The 19,429-nt window shown below is 39.0% G+C and overlaps 1 long non-coding RNA gene across 1 annotated transcript; it reads right to left on the reverse strand.

The window, feature by feature from the left end:
• Positions 1 to 14,006: 14,006 nt before the first annotated feature.
• LOC123439306 lies at positions 14,007 to 15,581 on the reverse strand. Its single transcript, XR_006630062.1, has 3 exons — positions 15,487 to 15,581; positions 14,201 to 14,779; positions 14,007 to 14,097 (listed from the first exon to the last, which is right to left on the reverse strand). It is a non-coding gene; the product is annotated as an uncharacterized LOC123439306 (long non-coding RNA).
• Positions 15,582 to 19,429: the final 3,848 nt, after the last annotated feature.

The following is a 19,429-nucleotide window of genomic DNA, read 5'->3' on the forward strand; positions in this document are numbered from 1 at the left end:
GGCCTATTCCGTTGGCATAGTGAGTCGCTTCATGGAAGCACCCACGAAGGAACATTGGGCAGCTGTGAAACATATACTCAGATACATCAAAGGGACAACAAACTTCGGTTGTGTCTATTTGAGAGGGAAGAAGAAGGAGATGGTGGAGCTACTTGGCTATAGTGATAGTGACCTGGCAGGAGATGTGGACGACCGTAAAAGTACCTCGGGAGTGGCATATTTCTTGGGCGGGAGCATAGTGAGTTGGCTATCACAAAAGCAGAAGGTGGTCGCATTATCATCCTGTGAAGCGGAGTATATTGCAGCTGCAACCGCGGCGTGTCAAGGTGTGTTTTTAGAAAGGCTACTCGGTGACCTCACACACAAGGAACCGAAAGGAATGGTGCTCTATGTTGACAACAAGTCTGCGATTGCTCTATCTAAGAATCCAGTGCATCATGACAGGAGCAAGCACATTGATACGAGGTATCACTACATACGGCAGTGCGTGGAAGAAGGCAAGATTAAAGTCAACTACGTTTGCACCGATGATCAGCTTGCAGATATCATGACCAAGTCTTTGGGACGACAGAAGTTTACAGAGATGCGGAGAAGGATCGGCGTCCAAGCTGTGAAGTGAGGACATCATGTTTAGGGGGATGATTGTTGGAAATAACCACGCTGTCCGTGTCCGGGTTGGACCGGAACAATCAAACCGACTCGAAGTGTATTAGGCTAGCTTTAGTTCTTTATATACTCGTGTAAGCTACCCCTTGTAACCAGATCAGATCAAGACCAAAGCAATAAAGCAAAACACCAGGTACGATACGTACCTGCGGCCATCAATCTCGTCTAGCGATTCATATGTGTGCGTTGGTGTAGTTCCGGCCGGCGGCAAGAATCGATCAACAAGATCGAGCTAGCTAGCTTGGTGTAGGACGTGCCTTGAAGAAATTAGGCTAGCTACATACAACGCATCTCAACGTAAAGTATCTCGTCGAGTTCGTAAGCAAGCTTTGTTCGTCATCGTCGTTCGTCGTCGGTCGTCGCGTGTCGTGGGAAAGTACTCCGCAGCACGGTCTGGGCCAACACTCAGGCATTGAGACCAGATCCTAGGACTGGGTTGATACAATCAGTGGATACAATCATATCAAATACTAAGGTGAAGTGCAGAGTTCAAGTGCCAAGAACAAGGTCTGCATGGGCAACGAAGAAGAAAATTAAGGTGGTGCAAGGTGGCCAGAAGGCACAATATACATGACTGAGAGATTATTTGCAAGCAGTTATTGATAAAAACGCAGGAAGCAGATACAAACCTAGGAAGCGGGTGCATTGTGACCACAACACAGTTGGAAAATAATTCAAATCCTAACCCCATATTTCATTATGTCATTATAGGTTTTACTGTCTCAATGTTGCAATGGAGGGATATCTTAATTGTTGCATGCCATTTGTAGGTAATTTGTTATTGATGTAGTTAAGAGGTATTAACTGTCTAGGGTTGTCGAGTCGTTGAAGATGAGGCTTTTAGGATATGATTAGGGTCTAGGGTTGTCCATCGAGTCATCAAAGGTGAGGCATTAGGTTACGGTTAGGATCTAGAGTTGTCGACTCATCAAAGGCGAGTCTCTTAGGTTAGGGTTAGGGTCTAGGGTTGCCGAGTCGTTGAACGAAATGTATTTAAGGTATGCTTAGGTTCTAAGTGTTCATCACAAATTGAACATAACAGCAAATCAACATATATATGACAGATTTTCCGTTGCAACAATTCAACATACATGGCAATATAAACATAACAACATATATATCAGAAAGTCACAAGGTTGTCACGTGTTCATAACAGCAACATGGTTAATTCAAGACTGGCACCCTTGGGTATTTCTTTCGCTTCTATGCCACTAATTTCCTGGTTGGTTGATGACTTGTACAACATTAGATCAACAGGTTTGCACATTCTTCTGTTTGGTTGATTTTTTGTTAAACTGAATTTCCATTATGTATTTGAAGACAGCGGCGATGCTTTGACGCCCCGCTGTGCGGAGATAGTGGTGCCGCGGTTTTCACATCTGTGGTTTGCAGCAAACCGCCCGGACATCAGAGCCTTTCGTCCAAGCCATAAATGGCAACTAGCACCATGATCATAACTAGTTAAGCTGTCCCAAGCCATAATTTACATGGATGGCCTGAACCTGGACTTGAGCCCTGAAGAAAGTACACGGCATGTGGGGTTGGTTGCAGGATAAAGCGTTTCTTACGCGGCCTCCAATGGCGGGTTAAACGGGGCCTCTGGGCTAATACTATACGAACATGAACATGAGAGCCATCTTGCACTAAACCCGAAGTGCCTCCTCGAGTAAACAAAGCGTCGTGTAAATAATCCATCAAGGCTGTATACCTTGTTAGCAGCAACAGCTCACCAAGCAATACTGCATGTACTGTACGTACGTACCTTGAAGCTTCTCGTTTCTTTGGTCCAGTGCTGCTCGGTTTACCAGAAATTTGAAGTCACTTCCTAGACAAACTAGTTTCTATAATGATATGCTGCTAGGAAGCTATATCAGTCCCATGAGCAAGGAGTCCTGTAGATACTAGATAGACGCTCAGTTTGTCTGCAAACTGGGCAGAAGTTAAAATGAGTCTGAAAGTAATGGAAGGTCTCAGAAATAGAAGTTTTCTGTGGAAAAGATATGTTCGAATTTCGCCCTGAAATGTTGAACTCACAAAGTAAATTTCCCTGAAATACTGAGGCAAGAGTAAGACACGGACAATGCTGCCAATTTTCTGAATGACTTTGCAAATTCAATCCCAAAATGTAAATCGATGGCCTTGTGTGCGGAATCGTCCCAATAACTGACCCAATCAAACAAAATAAGAACACCCGGAAAGGACGCATATAAGCGCTAGCATGCAGTTAGAGACTCATAGATCACAGTTATGCTTCAAAAGAACAGTACATATATATCATACAATGTGATGATGCCGAGAGCCGAACAGTAACCTTTTGCTCAGCACTTTCATAATAATAATTTTTTGTTTTTATTTTCTCTGAGACCTTCCATTACTTTCAGAACAAAGATGGCAAGACCAAACATCTCAGGCAGATACATGCATATCCTTGCCGTTGCAGGACATAGGAGCACCGTGACACCACACAAAACTTCAACATCCAAACTAACCGTCAGCGAAATCTATCTAAACACGCACTACCCTATGAACATACACACTAAAGGACCTGTTAAGTAAGCCTAGCCTAGCTACAAACGAGATAGAGCCAAACGAAGAACAGAACACCAATGTAGGGTCAGTCATGGTAGCAGAGGAGCATGACGACGCATCGCCGGATGATGTAGAGCCTGGCCTTGTGTTGCCTCAGCATCCTGCTGATCCCTCTTCCTGACCCCTTGTGGTTGCCGCCATGGCTCTTCAACTTGTTCATCCTGGCTGAACAGGAAGGTGGTGGTTGAGCTGGAAGAAACGCTACCTGCTCTGCTCCTCCACTGCTGCTAGCTACTGGATGGATGGATGGATGGATCTGCCTGTGCTGTGGCATTGCCATGCTTATATTGGAAAGGTACGCCGTGGCCAAATGGCACAAAATGACAGACTGCTCTCTCACATGATCATCGCATCTTTGCCAACTAGGCAGAGATGTTGGGTAGAGAGAGCTGGGGCCATATGCCCCTTGTAGTATGCAGCGGACTCTCTCGAGGTGCAGCCGTGCAGGGGACAATCATCTAGGAAGCCGGGAAGTTGGCTTCGCTGCAGTTCAAGACCAGGGACAAGTAGACAGATCCTCTTGTGAAGTTATCAGAATAATCCACACATAATAGTGCTTATTAGAGTCTTTTAAACTCAAACCTTTTCAATTTTAACCAAGTTTATTGACAAAACTATGAACTTCAAGAATACTAAGTCAATAGAGTGAGAATCATCATGAAATAGATTTTCATATGGTATATATTTGGTATTGGACATATAGATATTTTTATATATAATCTTGGCCAAACTTTGCGGAACTTGACCATGCACTATATTATAGCACCATATTATACTAATCGTACAATATGTAAAAGACATAGCATAATTTAATACATTCACAAAATTAATCATAACTTAAAATTGTTCAGCATATCAAATAGAGACATCTAAAATATATAAACGGTGGAAAATAGTACTACGAGATAACTTGAACCTTGATGCTTTGAAAATGAGTGATGATGTCCTCATCTTTAACTTGCAAGAAAATTCCCTTCCAATGAATGTAACAAAATCGCTATTCATAAACGTTGTTGAAAACACGTATTTTTTTTACTAAAACACAAAATTTTATAAAAGATTTGTGAACATGTTTTGTATCTTTTAAAAAACATGAACATGTTTTAAAGTTACGAATAGTTTTTCAAATCTGTTTTTTTCTATGGTTTAAACATTTTTTAAAAGACATGGGCATTTAAAAAGTTCTGAATATTGTTTGTAATTCCAAACATATTTTTAAAATTTAAAAAATTATTAAATTTTACGTACATTTAAAAAAGGGAATACTGGCAGAGAGAAACAACAAAAATAAATAAAATAAAATAGAACGACCTAGAATGTACATAAAACTGGAGTAATAGCTGTTCTGTGATCCTTCAGCTCCCTGAAATCTGAGGATCTGCAAAGCACCCTTTCGCCCGCTCCATGATTTTTGGCTGCTGCTCCACCAACTCTGGGAGTGGGATTGCGGAGCCGGAGGGCCTCCGAACAAGCCTTAAATAGGGTACCCAAATCTCTACAACCATGTGAGATGCAACAGATAAGAAATATAACAGATGTGTGTGCCTAGTGTGAAGAGCTCCTATGTGCGGCTGTTCGCAAAAAATTACCATCGTTCCACACGAATGGAGCTGTTATGAGCCGGCTCATTTGTGGCATTTTTTTGTATATGTCAGTAACGTTTTTTTCTACACGTTTAATATTCATCATATGCGCGATGTACACTTTTTATAGGCATTTCCTATTTGGCGTCACAGGCGCCAGTTAATGCATTTTTGTTAAATGGCGCATGTGGCGTTCGAATGGGGCCGGCTCATCTAGGCCCTTGTGATGTTTTTTTATTGTAAATTTTGTGAACTTATTTGAATATCTATGAAGTTTCTTAAATTTTAACGAATACATTTTAAGTTTGATGAAATTTTCTATATCTCGATGAATTATTTTAAAATCTGATGAACATCTTTATAAAAATGGATGAACATGTTTAAGATTTATGAACTTCTTTTTCAGTTGAATGAACTTTTTTTTAAAATACATGAACTTTTTTGGAATTTCTATGAACTATTTTTAAATATATTGTACTTTTAAAAACTTAAACAACTTTTGTCTAAATTGGATGAACTTTTTCATTTTCAATGAACTTTTTCCAAATTGATGAACTGTTTTCAAAATTGATGAAGATTTTTGAAATATATGATATTTTTTTTTTCAAATGGTTGAACCTTTTTTTTTAAATCTGCAAGCCTTTCTCGATTTTATGTTCTTTTTTCGTCATAAAAGTTTTAAAAAACTGGACAGCACTCTAGCAGGCCGGCCCATGCTAGCAGCAGTACAGGCGCCGTATCGTTAACGGGCGCCTACAGCACTGCATAGGAGCTCCCCTTTTTATATATCCCATCGCTTTTTTTATAAATGCTTACCTTTCTTTAAATACATCATTAGCATTTTTTTAATTGTTTGACTTTGATGTCAAATTTAATAATGTACGGTGTACACATAGCACATTTTTCTATAGAATTTTGAATATTTTCAAGTACATGTTTTTTTTAAATAGTTGTTTAAACCATTAATTTGATTACACGTTAATTTTTTTAGAATGTCACAAAATATTATTTGGAAACATGTGAACCTTTTAAAAATGTACATTTTATTAATGGTATGATTTTTTTTAATTTGACAAACATTTATTTACTTTGTATAAATTTATATTTTGAAATGTCACTACATTTTCTGAAACGCAGGTATTATTTTCGAAATGCACCAACATTTTATTAATCTTCTCATTATTCTTAAAAATTCTGCTAACATTTTTCAAATTCCAGATTTTTCGAGTTATTTAGTACATATAAATTTTGGAATACAACTAATTAGTATGATTTTTCGAAAATATGAGCAAAAGGAAATAAATACAAATAAAGAAACAAAGAAAAATGAACTAACCTTCAATAGGCTAAACGAGCCTGCCAAACTAGATGCTCCTTGTGTGCGATTGTTTAGAGACCTTCTTTTTTTAGATAAGTTCAATGAGCTCCTATTCGGCACCTTGGGTGTGTTTGGTTTCCTGAACCAAGTGGTACGTCATATGGGTTGGTTCCATCCCGAAGGCCTATTCATGTGTTTGGATTGATAGAGGAACCGGAACCACTCGATTCCAAAGAACGACATATTCCCTGGATATGTCGTTCCGCGCAATCTCTCGAAATCGACCGAATCACACGAAATCGGCCCTTCTCTCGACGCCGCATCGCCTGCCCGTGTGCTCTGTTGTTGGTCGCATGTGTGTGTGCTCTGTCGCTGCTCGCTACGTCCTTTGCCACCTCGTCTGCATCTCCTACTCCTGTTCATTCCTTCCCTCCCCTGCTGCTCGTCTGTGTGCGGCGTCGTCGTTGTTCTTTGCTGCCGCTGCTCGTCGCCGACGCTGCTCGTCTATGTGCGCCGCCACCGCTGCTCGTCTATGTGCGCCGCCACCGCTGCTCGTCAGCATGCGCCACCGCCGCTGCCGCTTGGTGTGTGTGCTCCATGGGTAGAGGGGGAGCTAAGGTGGTCAGATCGACCTGTCCTGGTGTGGGTGCTTCTCCGTTCTTCTCCTAAGGACCATCCCGTCCTACCTTGTTCCATTCTAATCAAACACCGAGATGAAACCATTCCATTCCTTAGGAATGAAACCATTCTATAACATTTCATTTGGTACTAGAACCAAACACATCCATCCACATTCTGTACCATCCTAATTAAATGGCGATGTGGTTGCCCGTCCAAGATCACCTTGGGGAGCCCATATATCTCTCCTTCAATGAGAGGATGGGAACCCTTGTTGAAGGTGAGAGCGACATAGGCGGCCAAGCGCTGGGGAAGCCACATCCTCCTTTTTCTTGTTTTATTTACATTTTCTGTTTTTATTGCTATACTTTTTAAATTTTCAATATACTTTAAAATATTATATAAGACATGTGGCGTAACTACCATATTATATATATATATATATACAGGACAGCCATTTGGGGCACCTAGGTGCCCATGCTTCTTGTCTTTCCATCACCCGATTGCATGTAGATGTGTGTTATTATAATGGGTATGTGTATTAATGCATTAATCACTAATTGGATACCATAAATAAGATCGGTGACCATCATGCATGGAAATAATTCTATAGCAGAAAAAAGGAAAGAGACTAGCATGCATGGCAACGTTTCAGCATATCTACGTATGTATACCTGAAAATATTTCATTATCATTTTATTAGTAAGTATATCATTTCTTGGAAATATTTCTTTATCATTTTACTAGTAGGTATATGCATACATGCGGATGTATATAATATAATTAGTAGGTATATGCATATTCATGTATGTACATAATTTCGTTACTAGGTATACATATTCACGTAAGTACATTTTTACTAGCTAGAACCTAGAATAAATAATTGGATAAATATACCTATGTATGTACATAATATCATTAGTAGGTATTATATATGATCGATATTCACCTGTGTATAGAAGGTTTGTCGGTCGGCGAGTCACATTATGCGTACATGCATGTATACCTCGATCCAAAAAAATGCATGTTAACATGTACACTCTTTCTTTTTATTTTCTTATTCTCTTTCCATCAATTAGTGTGTGTTTTAATTATTTATAAAAACATAAACGCTAATAAATAGACATGCACGTTATTAAATGCTAGGTGCCCACGCTCCTAGGTGCCCCAAACATTTTACCTAATATATATATATATAATATACGGAATAATTAAAATATTTGTAATTAATCTAAACTGTACTAAGTTATAAATTCAGGTTTTAATGTTGATATACGTGATTACGTATACGAGTTATTAAAGTAAATACAAACTTTTTTTTTGATACGAAGTGTTTTTAAATTATTTCGCTTATATTGCAGGATCTTTAAGGGGCTGTCGAGGCCAACAAGACGACTGAGGTGTACGCAGTGGTGTAATATCCTACTCAGTACTCATCATCTTTATCATTATGTTGTTTCAGATGTAGCTAAGTTCGTTCACTTGATGTTTTAGTTGCAAATTTATGGAGTAAATTCCTATCGTCTTTGCAGGTAGTTCCACCCGAAGGAAACACTTCTCTACGGCCATAAGGTTCTCATTCAAATGCCATAAAAGGCTACACAAAGAACTACCTGCAGAGTTTTCTCCTATAGGATCCCTAGCATAAGAACTCGTTCCATAAATTCAAAAATAAAATACCAAGTGAAAACACGAAACTACATCATTTCCACAACATAATTTACATATGGTTTAATTTCCCTTTCGGGAACCCATGAAGGGTTTACACAAGGATAAAGAAATTACCTTCTAACTACCTTCTCGAGCTTACAAATGTTCTAAATATTGTAGCTCTTTACTACTACTACTACTACTACTATTGAGCAAAGAGCTTGCTAGGTGAGTTGCAACTCTGTGCTCTATCTGTGGCTGGTTCTTCTCCGTCTGGTGTCTCTCTTCGCAGCAAGACTCCTCCTTTTATAGGCAAGAGAGCACCTCTTGGATGGCTTCCGGGAGAAGGCTCCTCTATTATTTCCTCCTTCTTTCTCCTTGTCCATCATGCACCTAGTTTTTAGGCCTTCTAGGATTTATAGGCTTTGTAGCCATTATAGCCCTTCTTTCTAGGGTATTGAGTGCATGTTGGAGAGGTTTGCACACCGTGTCTTGGCTGCCAATAGAGGTGGCATTGTCTTCTTTTTTGATTTTCTTCTTCGTCATGATTTTGTCTTGGACTTTAATCTTCAGGAATATTACAATCTTTGGATATGCATGTGCCCGTACACTGCCTGCTGATATGTGTGTGTGGGCATACTTGGCTGCAAACATGCACATGTGTGTGCATTGGCTATTGATATGCGTACCCATACATGATGCATTTTTTTGAGGGGGGTCTTCCCTGCCCATATAATTGATATTTCATATCAATATACACTAAGATTCTAGATTCCTATCAGTATTCAGTCGGAGTATATGTCCTCCACGCCCGAATAATTATCCTCCTAATTAAAACTGTTTTTTCTCTCTTTGTAATGAGTATCACGTACCTTCTATCTATGGAATATCAAACAGGTAAGAAAAAAGAGACAATTAATCACAACGCATTAATTAGTAATTTCTCTCTCCTATTATGTCTCTCCATCATGGAACGCTGCCATGCATGGTGTGTGGGGCTTACATCCAATTAGTGTTTATGTGATAATTAGTTTATCAACGGTTTTTAATGGAATAATCCGTTAATAAACATACCGGACAGTGCACATATATATAGGGTCGCGCTATTCGTCACCCTGAGTGAGGAATAATTATTCTTCACCCCCCTCTATTTTTACATCAATACACCGTAATTTTACGTTTCTGAAATTTTAATCTTATCTCATACGTAAAAAGAGACTGTAAAAAATACATAGTCACGGTAAAAAATATTTTATTTCACATAAAATTACAAACATAAAACATAGTGCAAATTATACATAAAATGTGATTTTTCTGTTCTTATGACCTATATTTTTGTTTTCTTATGTCAAATTTTTCGTAATGAATCAATATAAACGTATCTATTTGCATTTTAAATTTAATTTATTTATAAAATGGTCGTAAAATTACCTCGGGTGAGGAATAATTTAATCTGCACCTTGGGTGATGAATAGAGTTTCTATATATATATATATATATATATATATATATATATATATTACCTAGGGTGAAGAATAACTTATTCTGCACCGTGGATGATGAATAGTATTACTAGATATATACGATTGTTCTCCACCCTAGGTAATCTTACGATTGTTTTATAAATAAATTACATTTCGAATACAAATAGTTTCATTCAAATTTATCCACCATGTAAAATTTGGCATAAGAAAACAAAAATATAGTCCATAAAATCGAAAAATTGCATTTTATGTATAGTTTTCACTATGTTTTTACATTCGTAATTTTACGTAGCAAAAATATTTTTTATGGTGATGATAAATTTTCTTACGATTTCTTTTTATGTATAAGATAAGATAAAATTTGCGGAACGTAAAATTATGATGCATTGATGTTGAAATAGAGTGGGTGAAGAATAACTATTTCTCACCCAAGGTGACGAATAGCGCGACCCTTAAAATACATATTAACAAAAAGATAGAATAATTGTTTTTTGTAAAATGCTGATCAAGCATTTAAAAAATGTTAAATGTGTATAGAAAAATGTTATAAAATACAAAAATGTATATAATTGTTTATCAAAATTTGATCATGTGTTTAAAAAGTATTAATGTTGCATTTGAATTTTTTGAAAATGTATTTAAGAAATGTTGATTAAGTATTTGAAAAAATGATAAATGTATATAGGAAAAATGTTGACCATGTATAGAAAAATTGAATTTTTAATCATGTAGTTAGAAATGTTAATATAGCATTTAAAAATGTTCAATAATTTTTTGAAAAATGTTAAATAAGTATATAAAAAATGTAGACCAAGAAATTACAAAAATGATTAATTTTTTATCATATAAATAAAAATGTTTATCAAGCATTTGAATAAAATTTTGAAAAAGTATTTGTGAAATGTTGATCAAGCATTTAAGAATTGATAAATGTGTATAGAAACGTGATAATATTTTGATAATGTATATAAAAAGTGTTAATCAAGCATTTGAAATAATGTTAAATAAGTATTTAAAAAATGTTGACCATGCATTTCCAAAATGTTAAATGTGTATAGAAAAATGTTGACCATATGTTAAAAACTATTAAACAAGTATTTGAAAAATGTAGAAATGAAAATCACAGGAAAAAAATGAAATCAAAAAAGAAACAAAATGAACCAAAAAATAAAACAAATGACAAAAGGTATGAAAAACTAGAGAACAAAAAAGAAAAATGAATAGAAAAGAAAAGAAAAAGAAAAGAAAAAGAAAACGAAGAAAGAAAAAATCAGATGATAACCAGCCCCCGCTACTTAACACGAAGAGTTGATGTTCACGATGGTTAGCAGAGCTCGCTGCCTTCCTGGAGGTTCAAGGTTTGGTCCCACGTTCTCACATTTGTCTTCCCTTTTCGCTGCGGTCGCGTTGGTTTTCTGGTCATCATACCGATCGATGGTTGACTAGTTCACCGGTCAACTATTCAATTTTGAAAAACAAAGGTACAAACATGGCAAAACATAAAAAATAGGTCGTGAATTCAAAAAGTTCACAAAACGAAAAAAAATTGTACTGCATAAAAAGTTAACAGTTATGAAAAGGAGTTCACGAATTCAAAAAAAGTCGTGCTGATTTTGAAAAAAAAACATCAATCTGTAAAAGTTTATCAATTTGATAAAAAGGGTTAACGAATTTTAAGATGGTCCATCGGGTTGGAAAAAAATGTATATTTTTAAAAAGTTTGCAGGTTTCGAAAAATAGTTTGTAAAATTTGAAAAGAGTTCGTTTATTTGAAATGTCGCTAGACCGATGACCGATGGATTATGGTCTACAATTATGGTGTCCTTCCTGCGATCGCGTTCCCCTCGCTGTTCCGTGGGTGACGGCAGCGAGCTGGCGACTTTCATCCTGATGTTCTGCTGAACTGATGTACTATAAACCTGGGGGCTCTGCCCTTTTTAAAAATACAAATTCAGGTGGGGAACCTGCCCCCCTGAATTTTGTTAAAAAGTAATGCAGTTTTTTTTCATGAGCTTATTTATTCGGCACAAACATTGTTTTTAATAATTAATAGTAATATATAACTATGTGCATCGATGCAGAGGCTGGCAGTTTTATCCTACTTTCTGAAAATAATAGGATGTACTATTCATGGTGTTTGTGGGGGTTTCAACCTCCTTTTGGAGAAAAAGAAAATCCACGGCGTCTACAAGAGTCACCACTGAGGATTCCCAGCAATTTTAACAAAGGTGACTTCAACGTAATATTTGCATGAGATTTGTTACAAGGGGGTTCTTACATAGGTTTAGAGTTAAGGCAGAACAAAAGAACAGTTACTTGGTCTGATTACCGCTCATGTAGGAGTAGGACATATTGTTCTTGTGAGACGAAGAGCTGCTGCTAAGAGTCTGGAGAAGGAGTCATTCTGCTGCATCTGCCTCATCTTCGGTTTCTTGCTTGATGATCACCATCTTCTCATGAAACCAATGGACAAGAAAAACTGATTGGATCAAGACGCTGGATAGAGCTTACCTGCAGTTCAATGTACTTGCAGCGAAACAAAAAATCAGACATTTTCGCCCGTCGGTTTACATGTGTCAAAAATAAACGTCAAGCATGTCTCACCTCCATAAGTTGTGAGCTGCAACTACACACGGAAGGATATGCCTCTTCCTTCAGCAATGGACTGTCGTCGCCTCCTACTGTCGACTGAACTGACCAACTGTGCTGCAGCAGTGTCAACTCATCATCGTCCAGGACCCATTTCACAACGAAGCTCAAGCTCCGGTCGTCCACGGCAACTTGGAAGGTGTGGGTCGAGCCAAGAATATCCGAGATTGCAGCTGGCATGGTTTACCTGCCATCATCGGCGATCTCTTTGAGAAGTTCTGCCGCGACACCGATCAGCCCCTCCGCCTCCTCCGCAAAGGTCATCAAGTTCATGGTGCCAGTGTCATCCATCACCACTGCATTTAGCTTGTACCTTGCGTGCCGAAAAACACCAGCATAGTAATTACTAACTACTCCCTCCTTCCCATAATATAAGAGCGTTTTTTACACTACACTAGTGTCAAAAATGCTCTTATATTATGGGACAGAGGGAGTACTCAACAATGTTTAGCATGTGATGTCTGAACTAAGCAACAATGAGGCACTGGCAGCATATGAGTCTTCAAGATTCTTACCATACATATGGCCTCCTCCGTTTCTTGTTTGCTGGGTCACACTGGCTGCACCAGAATTCGCTTCCGTCCCTGCCGATCGAATGTCTGCAGTGGACGCATCCAAGATAGTACCAACCTTGGGTGCAGTCTATCTCTTTCAGGGTGGCTGTGCACACAAATTTGGCATCCTTCTGCAATAGACCCAAAACAGAATTAGGCTGTCAAGTGCACAAAACCCATATGCAACCAATGAGAAGAGAGCACGGTCTTACCGGTAACTCGAATGGATCGAGGCTCTGCAGCTGTTTGATTATTCTCCAGCTACTTTGTAACTCCTGGGCTCGCTGCGAAATACTTTGCGACTCATGAGTTGGATCTACAGAGCTCGCTTGCTGAGAATGGGGGTGCACTATGAGTCTATGACTATGGGATTTCTTGGATGATGTCAACTGCACACAAACAACAAAGTTAGCCCTACAATAATGTGGATTAGAAATTGAATAGACCAATCATCAGTTTAAATAATGGACAGTAGAGGCCACTCACTTCGTGCGGAATTGTTGTGCTTCTGGTATTTCCAAATCTAGGTAATACTTTGAAGCTGATGAAGAGCGAACCGTGTATCCTTTTCCTAAGCAGAACAGGGATATTATGTTTCATGGCAATGAAAGGAATGCAGTTATATGGTTGTATCAGATGGTAGAAAGCGACGAATAAACGGAAGGGTGAATCAAGGGCTGACCCTTGAAGTGGGAAACACACATCGCTGCGAACACGACAACAGAAGGATTTTGTCGGCATTTCTTGCGAACCTCTGCATAGAAATAATGACCGAGCTTTCCATACAGTGTGACATCCAGTTCCTTTCCACTGTAAGATGACAATTGCAAAAGCTAAGGCGCTATCACCGAGCAACAAAAATCTGAAAGGAATTACTATGTTCTGTTACCTGAAATCCTCAATCCATAAGCTGCAAAATTGTAACGCGCAGAGTTTTTTCGGGACCTGCTGTATGGGCCAAACTTCTACTACTTGGCCAATAACATCTGCAATGTTTATATCAACACATGTCAGACACAAATTCAGAATTTGCAGATATTGATGTGGTAAGCCTAATGTTGGTTCCACTTCAGCTTCCCAAACATTTACCTGTCAATGAGCTATTGTTGAGGCCCATCGAAGGAGGAACATCACCAAAGTCAACAAAATCAAAGTGGTGGAGAGGTATCACGTTGACATCTCCATCGATCTCATCTATCACCGTCTGCGCTCCAATGTTCATCATGAAGGGGTTCCTACAGGCCATGTAGTTCCCCTTGCTTGAACAAACTTCAAAATCTGACAGGGTGTAGACCTTCCCTTCAATTAACCGTTCTTCGACACGCTTTTTAACTTTTCGATGTACATGGGCTTGCATGGTTCCACCCTACAAGTGAAAGGCGAAAAGAAGGATCATTGTGTCGAGAAACCTCGGAGGGTGCTAACTGGACAATAGTAGCAGGTGGCATCAAGAACCATCGGGTAGGGAATGCATCATCACCTCATCGTCGATGAGAAGGCTGTCAAGGCCGAACACTGTGCCATCGTTTGGGTTGAAGGACTCCCAAATCCGCGAGATGCGCACCCGGACTCTGTGCCTGTGCTCCGGTGACGGCTTCAACTGAGACAGTGGAGTGAACCCACCCTCAGCTTCACCCATTTTGACCTTGATGGCTTGAAGCTTAAGCTCTACATATATGTGAAGGAAAAAAAAACAATGTGACCAATCTTTTCTCCATTAGTCAACCCCAACAGCTGCACAAAAATTATAAAGAGTGTGCAGAAATAATTTTCATGGAGCTGAAAGCCTGAAACCAGTGCAGGCTGCTAGATATATGATTTCCTCAGCGGTGGCTTTCTGATACTAACAAAATACTTACTAAATACTCCGTATATGATTTGTTGAAATCAGTAGTTCACATATGTTTTGGTGCGTGTTGCATGTAAAAAAATTCACCTAGTCCTCAAAAACCCATTTTATTCCTAAATATGACAGATGTTTCTCCCCATTTGGCCTTCACCTTTGGGGTGGAATTTGTTCTATTTTAGCCTTTTTCTTTTCCATGCAGACATTGCCTGTCATTTTCAACCAAATGGATTCTTGAATCTGGATAGGGAAGGAGACCCGCGCGCGGGGGGGGGGGGGGGGGGGGTTGTCTATGGGAAAAAATGAACATGATTATGAATGAGCGACTGTGGTTATAAGATGTCAGGACTCAGGATAATATGATTGCAAGCGGGGGGGGGGGGGGGGGGGAGACTATGGTTTAAGGTGGAAAAAAATAAACAGCGTGGAATCATCAATCTTGTAACAATGGAAGAACTGGAAAGTGAATGGGGAGACCTAAATTTGATTTACAAGGACACAAAATCCAGGGAGACCTAGGTTTGCTTACCTCGTGAAGCAAAGTTTGCCTCGTCCTTACCAAGAACAAGAACAGGGCGAAACCAAAGGATGAGAATGAGAAGAAGGGGGAGGAGGAAGAGGGAAGAATACGAGGAGATGATGTCTGTGCTGCAGAGAGCACCGGTAGAGACTGCAGAGTGAAGTGAAGCTTGCGTGCTGGTCCAGCCAGCGCCACGATGTGACAAGTCATCCTGGCTTACGTGTACAAGAGTAAATGTAGTACTCCTAGTACAAGAGTAGCATGCATTTTTACATGGTAAGGGCATCTCCAACCGGTTGTTGGTTAGTTTGTTGATAAAATATGTCATGTCATCAGCCAACGCCTTAACATACAACTACTTCAATGGATCGTATCTAGTTTGACCAATAAGATGCGAGGTAATAAATAAGGTGCTCTCTCATTCTACATTGAAGCTTGTGCAAGGGTGTTGGTTAATTTACATACAACCTTGTTCTTTTTCCTCATTTATTGCATGACACATCATCAAAAATCCTATGTATCAAAATTACCAACAACTATCTTACAAACATTGGAGATGCCCTAATGGCATTTGCAGTATAGTCAAACTCAAATCGAAACGATAGTAGTACAAGACTTGTCATCCAACCCAAGTGGCCTTCCAGCAGTGACTGTCATTTGTGCATCTTAGGCTTTCTCCAATGCAAAGGTGCTAAGACCCTGTTTCTTTAAAAAGTCCTAGGACTTTTTTTAGTCTCAACTAAAAAGTTTCTAGTCCCTATCCGTTTTATTCCAAGGACTAAACATGGACTAGAGGTCATTAAATGACATGCAAAAAGACCATGTTACCCCTAGTAATATAATAGAAATTATTAAATGACATGCTAAAAGTAGGGGCGCTGTTGGAAAAAGTGCCAAAAAAGTCCTAAAAAGTCCCTCCATAGGGACTTCTTCCTTTAGTCCCAAATACCCCCTTTGGCCCCTAAAAGTCCCTCCTGTTTCTTTCACATGGGGCTAAAAGGGATTTTTTTAGTCCCTACACCAAAAAGTCCCTGGAAAGAAACACCCCCTAAGTAAGGTGCTAAGAACATTAAATATGTTAAGCAACCATGATCTCTGATGCATTGATGCTTAGTTTGTTGTTGCTAAGGTTGTCTCATTTAATTGTTTAGCAACTAAAGCTTGCATGCATATGCTAGTTCTCTTCATTTTTAATGTTTTGCATAGGTTCTCGTGACTAGCACCGTTTCCTCCTGAGAACACCAAACTTCTCTCTCTTCTTAATTAGATTGCCACATAGAATTTTTTGCTTTGTTGGCATGCTTAGCACCTATTCAAAATGGAGAATTGGGAGCAGCCTTAGAACAACTATGCCGTCTAACATCAAATCCAACAGCACAAACGTCCGCGGATGTGACTGGCCACGTTCGCGGATACCTACCGGGTTATGTCTCATATTTGTTATTTCGCATTTGAGTATCTCATATGTCATCTCCTATATTCAAACAAACTATGCAATAGAAAAGCTACTTACTACTCTAAACTGTGCTACGTCGTTGTCGAAGATGTCCACGACATTTGTGGCGAATGCCTGATAGTTTGGATCATTAGAGGGCTTCGACTCCTCCCCTCATCTATATGCGCGAGCATCTCGTCGATGTGTGGGGTGTCCTCCACCTCCGCCTCCTGCATATGACAACATTTGACCTCCGTCGCCGATTTCGGTCGAAGGAAATCGAAGATCACCTGCTGCTCCGCCTGCGGATCTGTAGCCCAGTCGCCCCCCACCTCCTCCTCCTCCTTCCCGTCCTCCTCCCCTACCTCCTCCTCTACCTCCAAGTCCTCCTATTGTATACTATTGTATGTGCTAATGGCCGGAGATAACGTCTACTTAATCAGTAATTAAGCCCAAAGATAGTATTAGTAGTATACTAACCGAAGCCTCTGAGTAGCCCATCTGCTCACGTTTGACAATTGGTGGTTGTGACAATTGGTGGTTGTGGGATACAAGAAGCCTACAAGTTTGATAGTTCCTGAATCTTTTTCTAGAAAAAGGTAGTTCCTGAATCTGTGCGTTTATCTGATACATACATGATCGATCTACGAGTTTGCTAGGGCTTGCACTGCACCGTATTTTGATCTGCAGCCATTTTATTAATCAAGAAACCAAACAAAGTCAAGTTATGAGGTACAGATCAAAATTTGGATAAAAACCGCTTGCAAGCGGAAAATAACTGCCACATTCGGCGAAATAAAATAAATAGACTACGATGACTAGTCTATTAGTAGCTCGTCGTCCAAACTGGCTGAAGATAGACCGTATTACCGTCACCCAACGGTTGCACCCAATATCCATAAGCTTCCTGCAGTCCACCTGGCTGAGTAGCGACCATGTACGGATCCAAGTTGCGGCTCTGTGAATAACCTGCAAAAAATTGTGAATACTTTTGCCATTAAAAATTAGATCATTTCTCGTGTTTCATATAGCCCAAAATAGCGCACTTATTCCAATCCTGATATGTTTCGCTATAGTTAGGTCCACTCCGTTGAGCCACGTTCCAGATAGCATGGTAATGCTTGTTGGTTGAGAAATGTTAAAAGCTATTTGTACAGTGTGTCATAAAAGTTTAGTCAAAGGACAATCAAGAAAGAGGTGTTTAACTGTTTCATTTTGATCACAATAGCAACATTTAGGACTACCTATCCATCGTCTTCTTATCAAATTATCTTTGGTTAACACAACCCGCTTGTCCAAATATGTAAAGATCTTGAAAGTGTTCCAGAATTAATGAGATCATTGTACATTGATCTCACCGTAAACCTACCAGACGTAGTTCATTTCCAGTGAATGGAATCTACCTGGTCCGACAGTTGAACATCCATCAAACGTCTTACCAATTGCATCCAGGCAACCCATCTTTCTCCCACTATCGGTCGCCTGAATTGAATATTTAAAGGTATTGATTGAAATACTGTTGCAACACAATCTTTCTTCAATTGTACAATATTATAAAGGGAAGGATATCGGCGTATCTCCCAGCCATGCGTCTTCACAGAATCTGGTCGTGGCTCCATCACCGACCAAAAACTTCACCCTCTGAAAGAAAGCTACCTTCAACTTCATTAACCCTTTCCAAAAAGGTGAGTCAGTATGGCAAGTGACCTGCGCCAGAGACATAAAATGTAGGTACTTATTTATCAAAATTTGTAGCCACATCCCATCAGTCTCAGTAGACATCCTGTATAGCCATTTGCTAAGCAGGTATCTATTCTTAACCTCTAAATTTTCAATGCCTAAGCCTCCTTGATCTTTTGATCTGCAAATAATATCCCATTTAGCTAGCATGTTTTGGTAAATAATGGAATGTAGGTTTCAACCTCCTTTTTCAAGAGAGAAAAACACAAGAAAGAGAGAAAAACACACTGTGTTTGCAAGAGTCACTGCTGTACTACTACAGTATGTTGACATATACTAGCATATTGACATGTATTGCGGAAATTGCTTTTGGAGCTCGGCCTCCATAAAGGCCTTCAAATTCGAAATTCGAAATTCATGAAAATCCATATTTATACAGTTCAAAAAATTCTGAAATAAATTACAGATGTACATCAAGGCATAATGCGCAAGTGTGTAAATTTTTAGGTCAAAATACGTTGAAATGAAGGTTGTGCAAAAAAAAACAAATATGAAGCTTTTTAACACATGATACTTCGATCGCAATTCAAAGAGTACATACAGTTGTATATATATTTTAGAGTGTAGATTTACTAATTTTGCTTTGTATGTAGTTCATAATAAATTTGATAAAAAACATATTTAAAAACTAAAGGAGTACTCCCGCCGTTCTTAAATATAAATCTTTTTAAAGATTACACTAGGTGACTACATACGGAGCAAAATGAGTGAATCTACACTCTAAAGTGTGTGTATGTACATCTGTATGTAGTCTCTTAATGAATTTTTTTTAAAAAA

This window comes from Hordeum vulgare, chromosome 3H (genome assembly GCF_904849725.1).
Source record: "Hordeum vulgare subsp. vulgare chromosome 3H, MorexV3_pseudomolecules_assembly, whole genome shotgun sequence".
NCBI classification, from domain to species: Eukaryota; Viridiplantae; Streptophyta; class Magnoliopsida; order Poales; family Poaceae; genus Hordeum; species Hordeum vulgare.